Raw genomic sequence first — 13539 nt, 5'->3', positions numbered from 1 at the left:
AGTTTTTGTTCATTTATTTCTTCTGTAAATAGTAGCTAGAAAGACTGAAAGAGCTAATAAATTAATGCATGTAGAGATGGTAAGAAACAGGTTGAGATATTGGATACCTAACAAATCTGTGTCACAGAGGCTTCGTAAAATCTTTCATTGACACAGTTGATCTAAGGTGCTAGGTTCTATTAGAGGACATTGCGTGGCTAGTGATTGAAATGTGATCGGTTGTTTTCCAGGCAAGGATCCTAAATGCTTACTGTTCCTTTGCAAAATTAAAATTTCTGGATGGTTGGAGTTTTTTGTTTTTGTTTTTGTTTTTTTTCCTTTTCTTTCTTTCTTTCTTTCTTTCTTTCTTTCTTTCTTTCCTTCCTTCTTCCTTTCCTTCCTTCCTTTCTTCCCTCCCTCCTTCCTTCCCTCCTTCCTTCTTTCTTTCCTTCTTTCCTTCTTTCTTTTTTATCTGTTGGTTAAATTAGACTCCACAAAAAAAAAAAAAAAAACCACTGAAGAGTCATTCATAACAAGCATGAACCCAGGATTTTTTTTCAGTGCAAGTACAACTAATTTTCGAAATTTTGTTCAAGATTATGTCAGTCTTTGCTTAGTGGGAGTTTTCCTTCCCCGGCTGAGGTTTTCTTTCCTTTTGTTTTGGAACAATTTAAATTATATTAAATCAATTAAAACTACTTTATATTAAGTGTGTGACAGTGCTGAGCAATTCTGCTAGTGACTTTGGTTACTTGATTACTGTAATGTTTCCTTGCTGCCTTTTTAAAAAAAAAAAAACAAAACCTGTCAACTACATGAACTGATAATTTTCTTTATTTTTAATTTAAATGGCCTTAATAATCCAGCAAGGAGTGTCAAGATTCTTGAATGTATTTCCTACTTGGCTTGCACAGTCTTCTCCCTATTTTTCACTGATCTAAGTAAAGGTGTCCTCTTTGTTAATAGAAAAATAAGGTTGCTCCTGTCTGATCCTAACTTTGACCGTAGAATAAAGTGTGCAGCTAGCAGAATCCTGGTGATTCTCTGAGTCTAATTCTCACTATTGCCCATATCCAAATAATAGTGGAGATGTGGGGGAGACAATTGGCAAAGCACTGTGAGAGAAGAGTCAGTGGTAGTCGAAGGAAGCTCAAAAAAAGAAATAGGAAATCCTTCCTGAAAGCTGTTAAAGAAACTTCATGATTCTTGGATTGCAATTTCACTATTCTAAGGTGCTTGGTTAGCATAATCAAAGGTTTCACAAGACATGTTTTCCAATCAGAGTCCAATCTAATAAAGGAAGGCATACCTCTGGTTAGCACAAAATAAGAGAAAAACTAGCCCTGAATCTCTTAGTGGCCAGTGGACTTTTTTTCCTCATTCTCTATCCTCCTTAGAAAACAGGTTGCTTGGAAGCAAATTGAAGGCAAAAACTCAAAGTAATCATTCATATTCTGTACAGAAAGATTCATCCATAATCTCTTGTCTGCTTGAGATCATAGCTTTATACAACTTTACAGGAACGGTGATTTGTGAGGGGTAGAACACATTGGTCTTTTGTTTGAGATTTTATAGGGACCACTAAAAAATACATGCAATATTACCAAGTTGGCTTTGATTTGGTGATTAGATTAGGTTTTAACCATTTTGCTTTAAGTTCAAAGGCAACAACCTCTCTTAGCAGGTTTTTGTGCCCACTGAATCATGGAGAAATTCCATCTTTATAGGTCTAAACAATTGAAACCAGAAGCTTCACGTGGTTCAAACTATAATACCTCTTGGTCAGATTTTTTTCTGTCATTTGCCAGGGGGTAGCTTGGTAGAGAAAAATTAAAATTGGCCTTTTCAGGTAAAACCAAGTTACTATTAATGATAGCCATGAAGAGTTATGTGACCTCACTGATTTTTATTACTCATTTGAACCTTTGAATCCGTAACTTTTCCCACTGGATAAAAATAACATGGCTGTATAACTTCCCATCCGGAGCTCATTTATCCGCTTCTCAAGATCATCGTGACCGTCCCCTATCATTAGGTTCTGCCCCTGGTAACTGCCACTTGGAACACACATTATGGAACAGGGAACATTTTTTTTTACTTTATTTTTGTACATGCATATTTAAATGTTTTTTATAAATTCTTAGACTGAAACTGCAATGGGGGTGGGGGGTGTGCTCTAATTTTTCTCAATGAATGATTTAGTCTCCTTCAACCCAGTCCTCTCTCTAGCTAAAAGATAAACATATAAGAATGAATTCACTGCTGTTATACAATTAGCAAAGGTAAAGGAGGGAATACAGTGTAAGGAGAAGCATATCGTCTCATTCCTTCTGTTGCTTTTGACCAATTATTTGTTTCTGGTATTTTTTTTTAACTCTTCCCCCACCCCCCTTGGAGAACACTGATGGCCAAAGAAATTCTGATTCTCCGATCTTTTCAGTGTAAGAATATATAAAACTATCTTTAAAAACTGACGTGGTTTTTTTTCCCTAACATGCCCTACCTTGTTTCCATTTCCAAGATAAAGAGACTTCTAATTACATTTGCAGAATGAGTTTTCTAGACAGGTAGATCTTTTCTTTCGTGTACACTAAGTCACTATTCTCTCAGGCGAAGTTTCTACTCATTGTTCTCACGGAACTAGGAAATTTCCCACAGATTCGGTCTTTTGGTATCACAGAACTGTCTATGAAGCAGAATTATGTGGAGTCCAGAGTTACTGTCTGTAGTATGCATGTGCACAGGTCCACGCATAACGCATTGCATCTGCATAAACATCCCTGGACTCATACTTCAAAATTTGCATTTATATGTATATGCTTTCTCTGATCTCTGATTCATGACATAAGATCCATTGTAAACACACAATTTCACGATATCCATATAAGAATGACTACAGAGTGGGGGATCAGCTTTCCCAAAGCTCTCACTAGAAAACTCATTATTTTGCCTTTACAATGATTATATTGAACTTCACCTCGGACCATTAGTAGAAACCAGTTAGGGATGTCTTGCTTCACTGGTATGAGGGTAAAAACCTTTCCTACAAAGAGACATCCAACAACAATGAAAGGAAACGATTTCTCCACTTGTCTTTTCTTTTTCCTTCCACTGTTTAATATAGACCTTCAGAATTGTGTAACCCCTCCCGAATTTTACCCTACGGTCCCTAAAACCTTAAGGTAGGTAAAGAATCGAGCAGGTTTTGTTTTTTGTTTTTCAGAAAAATGATAGTTTTAGCATTTTAGAACCCCTTTTGGAAGGCCATCTGGTAGACCTTCTCCTTTAAAACTTCTTCCTGAAAGGCGGACATAGCATCTTCCTATCGACGTATCTAACAATCACCATATGGAAGAATTCTTTGAGAGTATTTAGTCGAAGTCACTCTTTCTAAAAATGACAAAAATAAACCTTAGGGAGACACCTTGACTGATATAAGATCAGTCATCTTGTCGGTAGTGGGCTGAGACCAGCAGGCTCACTGCCCAGCGACAGCCCTGTTCTTTTCCCCATGATGTTTCACACATCTGTGAAAACCTTTAAGGCCCTTTTCAAGGAATAGCCTATTCAGCCTTACTACATCCTTTTAAGGCAGTGAGGTCAAGGCACAAGGAGGCAAAGGGAAAAGAGAACTGATCTCAAAGTGAGATCTGAATCGCGTTTGTGGCTTAAAAGATTTACCAGTGATGAAAACTGTTGGTAACTAAATAATTACCTGCAATTTGTAATTCTGTGGTTACAAAGGGCGGAGTGGTATATTTTCAATTTCTAAAAAATAGAAATAGGTCTGTTTCTCCTATTATCCCCATTGGTCCCTCCTGCGTCTCTGGGGTTTCATTATGAGTGACTCATGTACCGAAGGAGGGCAAATGGGGCAGACGTGCCCCATGTTTGGATATGTAATCTTTAAGCACTGCACTCAGAGCCCTGGGACTCAGAGCCCAACGTACTTCTCCCTGGTGTCTTACACTATCTTGGTAGCAAGCATCCCACACTTCCCACCTTGCCTTCCCTACTATGCAAATTGTTACCATAGGGGCTCCTGGGTGGCTCCGTCAGCGAAGCGTCCAACTTCGGCTCAGGTCATGATCTCACAGTTCACGAGTTCGAGCCCCACATCCGTCTCTGTGCTGACAGCCCAGAGCCTAGAGCCTCCTTCAGATTCTGTGTCTCCCTCTCTCTCTGCCACCACCCCCCACTCGCACTCGGCATCCCTCTCTCAAAACTAAATAAACATTAAAAAAACTGTTAACAAAGCTGTGGCCATATGTATAGAATCATATATACATGTAGCCACTTGCCCCATCGTTGAATATTGAGGGCGATGTTTCGTTAACTTTGTGTGCGCAAGAATCACCTTTAAAGTGTCTATGAAATAAAGATTTCTGACGTCAACCCAAGAGAGTTTGATTCTATAGTGCTGGGTGATTCCCACACAGAGATCAACCTAAGAGCCACACTTTAACCCGACTCTAGGGAACTATCAGCCTACATTTATCATCTTATTTACTGAAGGGGGCAGTAGAGTCTAACAGATGAAAACACGGGCTTCGGGCGGTCCATTAATTTTACTATTGCTGCTGACTTGCAACATGATTTTGGTCTCCCTTCATCTGTACTTCCATTTCTGTGTCTGTAAAATGGGCCTAATGATATGAGTCCTATGTTCGTTCAGGTCTTCGGGAAAAAATTAATTTCTAATGTGGGAAAAAATAGTGTGAAATGTTTTGAGTTTACAGACCTTCAGATATCAAAATGCTTCACGGCTTCTTCATGTGTTCCCCGTACCTTACCACTGTCTTCTATTTTGCCTCACCCAACTTTTATTAAACCAGGGTTAGGACGAGCATATCTGATTTCCTGATAAAGGAAAGCCCTCTCCCAGTGTCCCAGTGGACGTTTAAGGCTTCTTCACCCGTGTTCCAACGAAACACATGAGGCTTTTGCCTGCAAATGAAAAGATCACCAAGGGTCAATCTTTTGATAGCCCAGCCTCAGCGGGTCAGGTTTTCCCCTGGCTTATATTTGCCAATGGAACGCATTTCCTCTGGCTTCCCGAAGCTTTAGGTGCTTCAGAGAAGACCTGCTTTTGCTTTCGTGTCTTCAGTCTGTCAAGACCGCCTAATTCCGGGCAGCTTTGGCCAACTCAACAGGACGAGTTTCATTCATAGCAATGGCTGTGGAAGCTTGTCTACGAGGGGGCTCTAGCCACTTGCCTCCCGTAATGACTCATCCAGGTTTTCCGAGGAGTGTTCCCAGCAGAGCAACTTTGAGAAGTGGGAGTTCCTCTGCTAGCAGTGACAACAGGCCCTGGTCCGTCTGTCTTCCTTGCTCATGCCCAAAGTCCCAGATTAATCCTCCCCACCCTCTGAAGCCAGCTACACAAAGGCCACCTACCAGCCAATCTGTTCTACATGCACACTGGTCTGACCTGTGGCCCCTCCGGCAGTCAACAGATACAGAGAGTGGCGCTCCTTTAAAGTTCCATTAAAAATCCCAGCTGCTTATAATCTCTGGAGAAGTCATGTCTTTTCTTCTTCTTCTTCTTTCCTCAACTAGTACAAGTTTAGCGGGCTCTTTGGTAACTCAGGGGGTGTCGGTGAAAGTAACTGTCATTTGTTTGCAAATGAAACCTAAGCTTTCTGAAAATGATTCCCCTGTAAGAATCTTTCCCCCGTAACACTCCTCCAGCCTTCTAGTTGATTTTAGATAGTTTCCTGTTCTCCCACCTCTTGGAAGTGTTCCATGGCACGCTGAGCAGACACTTTTCGTCAAAAAAAAAAAAAAAAAAGCCTATAAATAGCTGATTTTCCTGCTTGCTGCCTTCTCTTGAAGGCTTTCATAAAGGAGGTGAAACAAATCCACCAAAAACAAGAACCCTCTGTGAGGGGTGTGTGGTGAGGCTTGTAAAAAATCAGATCCATAGGCCGAAAATTATCGTGTAGGTCGCCCTGCCATATTTGGCTTATGCAATCACTGCACAGAAAAAGAAACACTTTATTTCACGCCAGATGATCTCATGAACTGAACAATCGATCAAAAATGTCTCCTATGAGCTTTCACGCTTCTGTAAAAATACATATTTTGACTTTTCATGCTGCTTTAAAAAAAAAATCCCAAAGCCAACTGTTATTTATTAGATTCCATGGGTAAATCGAGATAACCAATTCCTGCTCCACGGTAGGAAGTTGGAAACTACATCCTCATTTCTCCTCCAGACTGACCTTGCTTGTCCTCTGTGCCCTGTCCTCATAAATATCACCCCATCTCCCAGAGTGATATTATGGATCTCCCTAGAAGACCGTTCGCATGCTAGGCAAGACCTTAATAACGTCCTTCACCGATCTTACTGCAGTAACCCTCGGAAATCAGATGTGTGAGGTTAATTGTACTGCTTCCTACTTTTCACACACACACCCCATCCCCTGCATCCTACTGAGCAGAGAGAATGGGGCTTAGCTGTGTTTTCTCCTGTTCCTTTCTTTTCCTTCTTCTCTTTCTTCCTTTCTTGTCTTTTCTTCCCCGATTTTTTTTAGGTAGCTATTATGTAACTGGGAATGGGAGACGACCCCAAAACCACGCTTACAAGGAGGAAGCTGAGGCCTAGAGAAACTAACTGGCACTCTCATGGCTCTTCAGTTGTAGAGAGCAGTCCAGAAGCAGGGAGGCAAAGCAAGTCTTCCTGAGTTCCTCTTACCCCGTGTGTTAGTGCTCCTCAACCACGTAGCACGAGGCATTCATTTGTCTTGGTATTCTGGACGCTGGAGAAACTCTGCTGCCTGCCCCGCCCCTCCTTTTCCCACTCCAGGCACTGGGTCTAATTTGGTTGTGGTTTAGTCTGCTGCTAGAGTTTCTGGAGAGTGCATCTCGTTGTGCCTTTCTTCCTTATCAACTCCCAGTGAGCACACACAGTCGATAGAAGCAGGTGTCAGAAAGAACTTCAACGGCCAGTTAGCCCAGGGCTTTTTATGCTTTTGAACCATGGGCTCCCTTGTTCATAGACAGCAAACTTGATACAACCGTTTAAAACAGAAGCAAGAGGGGCGCCTGGGTGGCGCAGTCGGTTAAGCGTCCGACTTCAGCCAGGTCACGATCTCGCGGTCCCTGAGTTCGAGCCCCGCGTCAGGCTCTGGGCTGATGGCTCGGAGCCTGGAGCCTGTTTCCGATTCTGTGTCTCCCTCTCTCTCTGCCCCTCCCCCGTTCATGCTCTGTCTCTCTCTGTTCCAAAAATAAATAAACGTTGAAAAAAAAAATTAAAACATAAATAAATAAATAAATAAAAATAAAACAGAAGCAAGAATAGGAAGATTCCAATCCAAATCCCTTCCCTCTCGATCCACTGTCCTGATAAAAGTCAAAACAATGTCAGGTAGCTATCCCAACATTGATAAGTTTAATTAGCAGCGACAGCTCTCCCAGGCTGCAGTCTGGTGCCCCGCGCATGAAAACAACAGCTGATCACGGCGCACCCAGAGCTTCCGATTGAGCCACACTTTCAAATCACTTCTTGGCTTTGATGGACAAATGCATCTATCACCCTCATACCTTCTTCCTCATCTGTGACCCAGAGAGAGGAACTGACATTTTGAAGAACACACGGGGCCCTTGATTCCTTTCCACAGCACCAAACTGAGCATCTTCTCATGTTCAGTACCTGCCAGATATGCTTCCGTGTGATAATGAATGATGGCAATGAGAAGATGAAGGAGAAGGTGAAGGAGGAAAGGGACCATAATTTATTGAGAAAGTTCTATCGGCCTATGCTTAATATATATTGCCCTTATTTCTCAAAGTTACTGGGGTAACTTCTCAGACCTGCATTACATACAAAATGGGGGTAATTAATTTGCTCAAGATTATCCCACTAGTAAGGGACATAACAGAGATTTAAGCCCTGCTCTGATTCCAAAATCTGTTCACTTTCCAGCATATCATCCTGCCTCTGAACTTTGTGACTATGCCCTTTGTTCTTTTCCTGGAGGGTTGTTTCTTCACGAGCGTCTCTTTTAATAACAATTTTAAAAATGATCAACTAATGATGAAAACACAGATTCTGTCTTTATGATTGGGTATAAATATAAGTCTAGTTTGGAAAGTGGCCATGTTAGAAAGCAAGGAACATGTGAGATTTGTTTACAAAGACAGATATATAAATTGCTAAATTGTAGTAGCACAGTATCATTTCATGTAACTGGAAAATCGTACCTCAATCCATGAAACAGCCATCTCTCAAGGCTGTTTTGATGAATCATTTGTTTCAACAGGAAACAACACTACTGATCCCTTGAGACTGCCAAGCTGATTGTAGTTAGTGGTGTTGTTAGTAACACTGTAAAGCTATGTCCAAATAAATATGGTATGAAATGCCCATTTAATATCCTCTGCTTGCTTTAATGTAGGGATGTTTGCTTCCATAAGACGTAATTTCACTGAAATGATGAGGAAATGAACTAGGAATCCCCAAACCCAATTCCTCTATAAGTCACTGTGACTTTACATTTTGTCCTTTTGGGAGACCGGAGTGATATTTCTCAGGTGTATTGTGAGCCAGAATTCTGCTTGGTGCACGAGCTCCATATATCCCAGATCATTAACTAAATCTTTAAGAAGTTCACTAGTTTTACTATTTGTCAAATTACTACTCTAGGTCTCAAGGAAAAGGTAAGTTTCTCTAAAGGTCTACCTTTAGAACGCTTCTTAATTACCTATGAGCATATCACTGAATTAAGGGAGTCATATAATATACAATGCAAAGCACTCATGTACCACCTTAGGGGTGGCTGCGTATATCCAAGAAACATATGCTGTTAGGGTATGTTAGTAGAGTTTAAACTAAATTCTTATAATAGGTAACAATACAGAGGGGTCAGACTTCAGAAATGCATCAGGATAAAAGGTGCCATCCTCAGTTATGAACTTGGAAGTCAATGTAGTCTGTATTCTCCCACTTCTCAGCTCATTTTGGATTTCTCCTCATGTACATGTATCTCACTGCAGGAAATTCAGTGTTCTAGCAAGCCCTTACTTCATGCACTTTCCTCTTTGTTTAAGCCCAGATGAAGTTCATTTAAAGTAATGGATACAGTCTTAATATATTCTGCAGCCTCCACTTTCTCTTGGTTCAGTATTTTCTAAAATACCCCCAGACATAAGAATGAAATGTTAATTATTCACTTAATGGGGACTTGTAAGAAATGAATTCACTAAAATTAAACCATGCCAATTTAATTTCATTTAATTAGATTAATGGATGAATAGAATGTAGTGTTGTATTTCTCAGCTCCAACCAAGAGCTCCACCCAACTATCAAAATATGTAGTCCTTTGTATTATCTAGATCACAGGTGTACAATAAAAATTTTTGTTAAGTGATTTAATAGAACTGCCATTTTCAACAAGCTTTTCCTTCAACCAAGACCTATTTGCCAACTGTGTGACCCAGACTGAAATCTGGGAGAGGGGCCTAGATAAACATGGGAAAGGAAAGACCAGTTTGGGGAAAGGAACAGTACAGATAAGATGGCAGTCCACCCAGCTGGTGAAAATAGGTAAATGGAGGACAGGATTTAGTCTCTAGTGGAGAAAATGATATAGAATAATTTTTTTTTTCCTAAAATACTCACATTTCCCAAAGATGAAGGAGACGGTTTACCCTGGAGGCCAAACCCCAAACAATTTAACTCTCTGGGCAGCAATTTTAAGGATGAGCAATGGCACGAGATAAGAAAGAGCAGGGGAAGACACCCCAGAGGGGCACAGGAGGCATCAGACACCAACCAGGCTGAGCCCAACAACCAGGCTGCTGGCCCCAGAGGCAGTGGGGCTGCCCAGGCCTTGGAGAAGAAATCTGGACAGAGAGCAGAGCACTGGTGGAGAGGGAGGGCATCCTCACAGCCATCCTGCCTCTTGTGCTCAGCTCAGCCAGAGGCCAGCACAATGGGATCTCCAAGATTCTGTGGCTGGCAGTGCAACACTGTGCACCCAGAGAACTGAGATGCAGGTAGGGCTACCCTTGGAGACCTAAAAGTTCACAGGCACAAGAGGAGCCCCGAGAGAGCATATCAAGAGATGTCTCCAGGGAATAATGAACGGGTATATTACACCAAAACCCATCTGTATCCCCAGGACATAAACCTGAAGATGCTACTGTTAAGAGTAGGGAGACTTTTTTCCCAACAAAAGCATCAGATCCCAAGTTAGGAGAAGAGCTTCTTAAACACGTGTGACGACGGGGCTCCTGGGTCTCGGGCTCAGGAGATTAAGCATCTGACTCTCGGTTTTGGCTCAGGTCACGGCCTCGTGGTTGGTGAGTTCAAGCCCCACATCAGGCTCTGTGCTGACGATGTGGCCTGCTTGGGATTCTCTCTCCCTCTCTCTCTCTCTCTCTTTCTCAAAATAAGTAAATAAACTTTTTTTTTTTTTCTAATGTGTACTGAGAGGCTGGATCAACATGTCAGGAACAAGGGGAAGGAAATCCGAGTAGATGGCCCTTAGCGTTCCTTTTAAATCACATGGTCTAGTTCTCTACTGTCCAACATGGTAGCCACTAGCCACAGGTGGCTATTTAAATTTACATTAATTAAAGTTAAATAACACAAAATTCAGTCCCTCAGTCACAATAGCCACATTGCTAGTGCTCAGCAGTCACACGTGGCTGGTGTTTACCCTATGGGACAAACAGATATAAAACATTCCCATCATGGTGGAAAATGCTATTGGACAACATTGCTCTAGTCGGTTTTTTTGTCTGTTTTAATGTAATGACTTCTACTAGACTTGGGCTTTGCCAAGAGAAGGTAATGTCCTGTTGTGATACCTCCTTGCTTAGAGGTGCCATAACAGGCCAATCCCATCCCATTATGGCCAGATGGGCACAGGGAGGCACAGGGAGTGAGGGCTGTCCTGCGTGAGCGCTGTCCTCCACTTACTCACTATGTGGCATTAAGTAAGCCACTTCCACTCATCGTCTAGCTCCTCCTCCTTTGTAAAATACTTACCACGTGGAGTTATTTTGAGGAGTAAATTCTATAAAGGAGCTCGTTTTCTGTAAGGAAAACCAACTTTTCGCTAGAAACGTGACATCTAGTCTGGGATTTCACCCAGAGTTCACCTACCGTTTATTAGTCACTCGTTATGGGTGGGGCATTGTGCTGGGCACGTCACACAGTTTCCCTTGACCTTCCCCAGGCCCCCGGCGCCTTCCCATCCAGGACCTTACTCTGCTCCTACTCTCCATTTTGTACTGACTCACCATTAGCCCACCAGGCAGCACCTAGAATAATATTTCCACGCACACTCTTGGAGCTGTGGGCTGAAGCTCTGTCTCAGACAAAGCAAAACTTTTCTCCTACTCACATGTATTTGTAAACTATGACGTTTTGGCACCTCTAGGAGCTGCATCTGGGTGCAAATAGATCCAGAAGTTGACAATGCATAGTAATATGTGCTACAGCCAGTCACACAGCTGGTACCAGTCAGGCTCCCCGGTTTGTATCCTGGCTGCACGTGGGGCACTCCTCACCTTCTTCCGCCTTTGATCAAAGGGCAAGAGCTTTCGGGAGAGTCCCTTGGAGTATTCGTATCACCGTGAGTTATCAGGACAGTGTTTACTTTAACCCCATTCATCAATGGGGCACCTGGGTGGCTCAGTCGGTTAAGCATCCGACTTCTGACTTCATGATCTCACGGCTTGTGAGTTCGAGCCCCGCGTCGGGCTCTGTGCTGACAGCTCAGAGCCTGGAGCCTCTTCAGATTCTGTGCCTTTCTCTCTCTCTCTCTCTCTCTCTCTCTGCCCCTTCCCTGCTCACACTCTGTCTCTGTCTCTCAAAAGTAAATAAACATTAAAAAAAAAAAATTTAACCCCATTCATCAAGATGAGTCTGACTCTCACACCTTCCCAATGCATACTAAAAAAATAATGTACCAATTTATGGGTGTCGAGACTTGTGCACACCATTCTAAATTATAAATATAATTACCTATTTAGATAATAGGCAGGAGTCTCATGGAACAATAACCACAATGTACTTTTTAAAGTAGTTTTCTGTTTTGAGGGACCTGGCATTACCTGAAAAAATATGCTGTCTCGCCTCATTTGTTTCTTTGCCAAACATCAAGAGCCCTATTTTGCCATATTGCTCTCTGAAAACAAGTGTTCTTTGGCCATCTTCGGGGCCTGGAAAGAAAGATTGCTTCAGCCCAGCAGGCTAGAAAAGTGCCATGGGTGGCAGGCCAGTCGGAATGCTTGCTTTCCAGAAAAGGCCTTTCTAGAAAAGCTTCCTAAGGCGGAACTCCTTGATGCAGACCCTGAGAGGAAGAGGGTTTCCAGGCCAGGAGCATCTGTGGGTCATGGGGCTGAGGCAGCCCGGCAGAACAGAGGAATAGTTTGGCTGATGGCTGAAGTAATCCTACCTTGAGAAGACCCCTTGGTGGGGTGGAGGGCTGGGTCGGGGGGGTTAAGGAGAACTCAAATGAAGAAAGGCAGGACACGCCCATCCACGTACTTTAAGTGTTCTTAGCCTGGGTCTGTGGAGGTTTAGACTATGCAAGAATGTACCCTAAGGGGTCAGTGAACTCCAGAACTTAAAAAACCAAAGAGGAGAGCTGTTTGTGTTCATCCTGCTCGGGAGAAAAGTCCCAGGTTTTATCATGTCTCCAAAAGAGATAAAGAGTCACTAACAAGTATAAGTTACTATATCATAAAAATTGGGTAAAACTGAGTAAAAACTTAAAATGCATGACTTTTCCTTTTTCCTTATAACAGTTCATTAGAAAAACCTCTTGGGGCACCTGGGTGCCTTGGTCGAGTTTCCGACTTCAGCTGGGGTCATGATCTCGCCGTTTGTGGGTTCAAGCCCCGCAACAGGTTCTCGGCTGTCAATGGAGCCTGCTACAGATCCTCTGTCCTCCTCTCTTTCTGTCCCTCCTCCACTCAGGCTCTCTCACGCTCTCTCTCTCTCTCTCTCTCTCTCTCAAAAATAAATAAACATTTAGAAAAGGAGAAGAAGAGAGAAAAAACTTTTTGATTTGAGGAATGTGCAGTTTTTAAAAAGTTGTTATTGTGGATGCACATTACCTGAGATAAGTAAGTCTTGTGTTGGAACTTAGAGATCCTATTACAAAGTTTGTAATAGGATTTATTGTAAAGGAGCTTTTCCTGAGTGATCAAGTAACAAAAAATAAGGATTTCCCATATATAAGTTTGAAGCTGAGAGGAGAGAATTCAAAATTTTGTAAAAACAGCACCTACTCTCACAGTCTATTGAACTGTAGACAGTTAGATAAATACAATTCAGAGCGAAGTTAGAGGCATAGATACTTGAACAAAGAATATGGGGGCTTAATAGGAAGAAGCATTTCAAGCTGGGGTTTAGAAAGAAAGGATAGAGAAGAAAGACTTCTCCATTTGAAATGCTTTCTCTCTGGAGCTTTGGAGCCAAAGAGCTGTGCTCCAACCCTGTGTTTACTGATCGTGCAATTTTGAGTGAGTATTTTAAACGCTCAGGTTCTCTGTAACATGGAGATAATAACAATACCTATCACATAGGGGGGTTGAGGGGAT

At 42.2% G+C, this 13539-nt stretch overlaps 1 protein-coding gene across 10 annotated transcripts in view; it reads left to right on the top strand.

Moving 5' to 3' along the window:
• DLGAP1 (DLG associated protein 1) overlaps positions 1-13539 on the top strand; it is an 898848-nt gene that overhangs the window by 571063 nt on the left and 314246 nt on the right. The gene's annotated exons all lie outside the window — the stretch shown is intronic.

This window comes from Herpailurus yagouaroundi, unplaced genomic scaffold (genome assembly GCF_014898765.1).
Source record: "Herpailurus yagouaroundi ecotype Mexico unplaced genomic scaffold, PumYag 142, whole genome shotgun sequence".
NCBI classification, from domain to species: domain Eukaryota; kingdom Metazoa; phylum Chordata; class Mammalia; order Carnivora; family Felidae; genus Herpailurus; species Herpailurus yagouaroundi.
The sequence above is the reverse complement of the archived record's forward strand: the minus strand, read 5'-3'. Positions and strand labels throughout refer to the sequence as shown.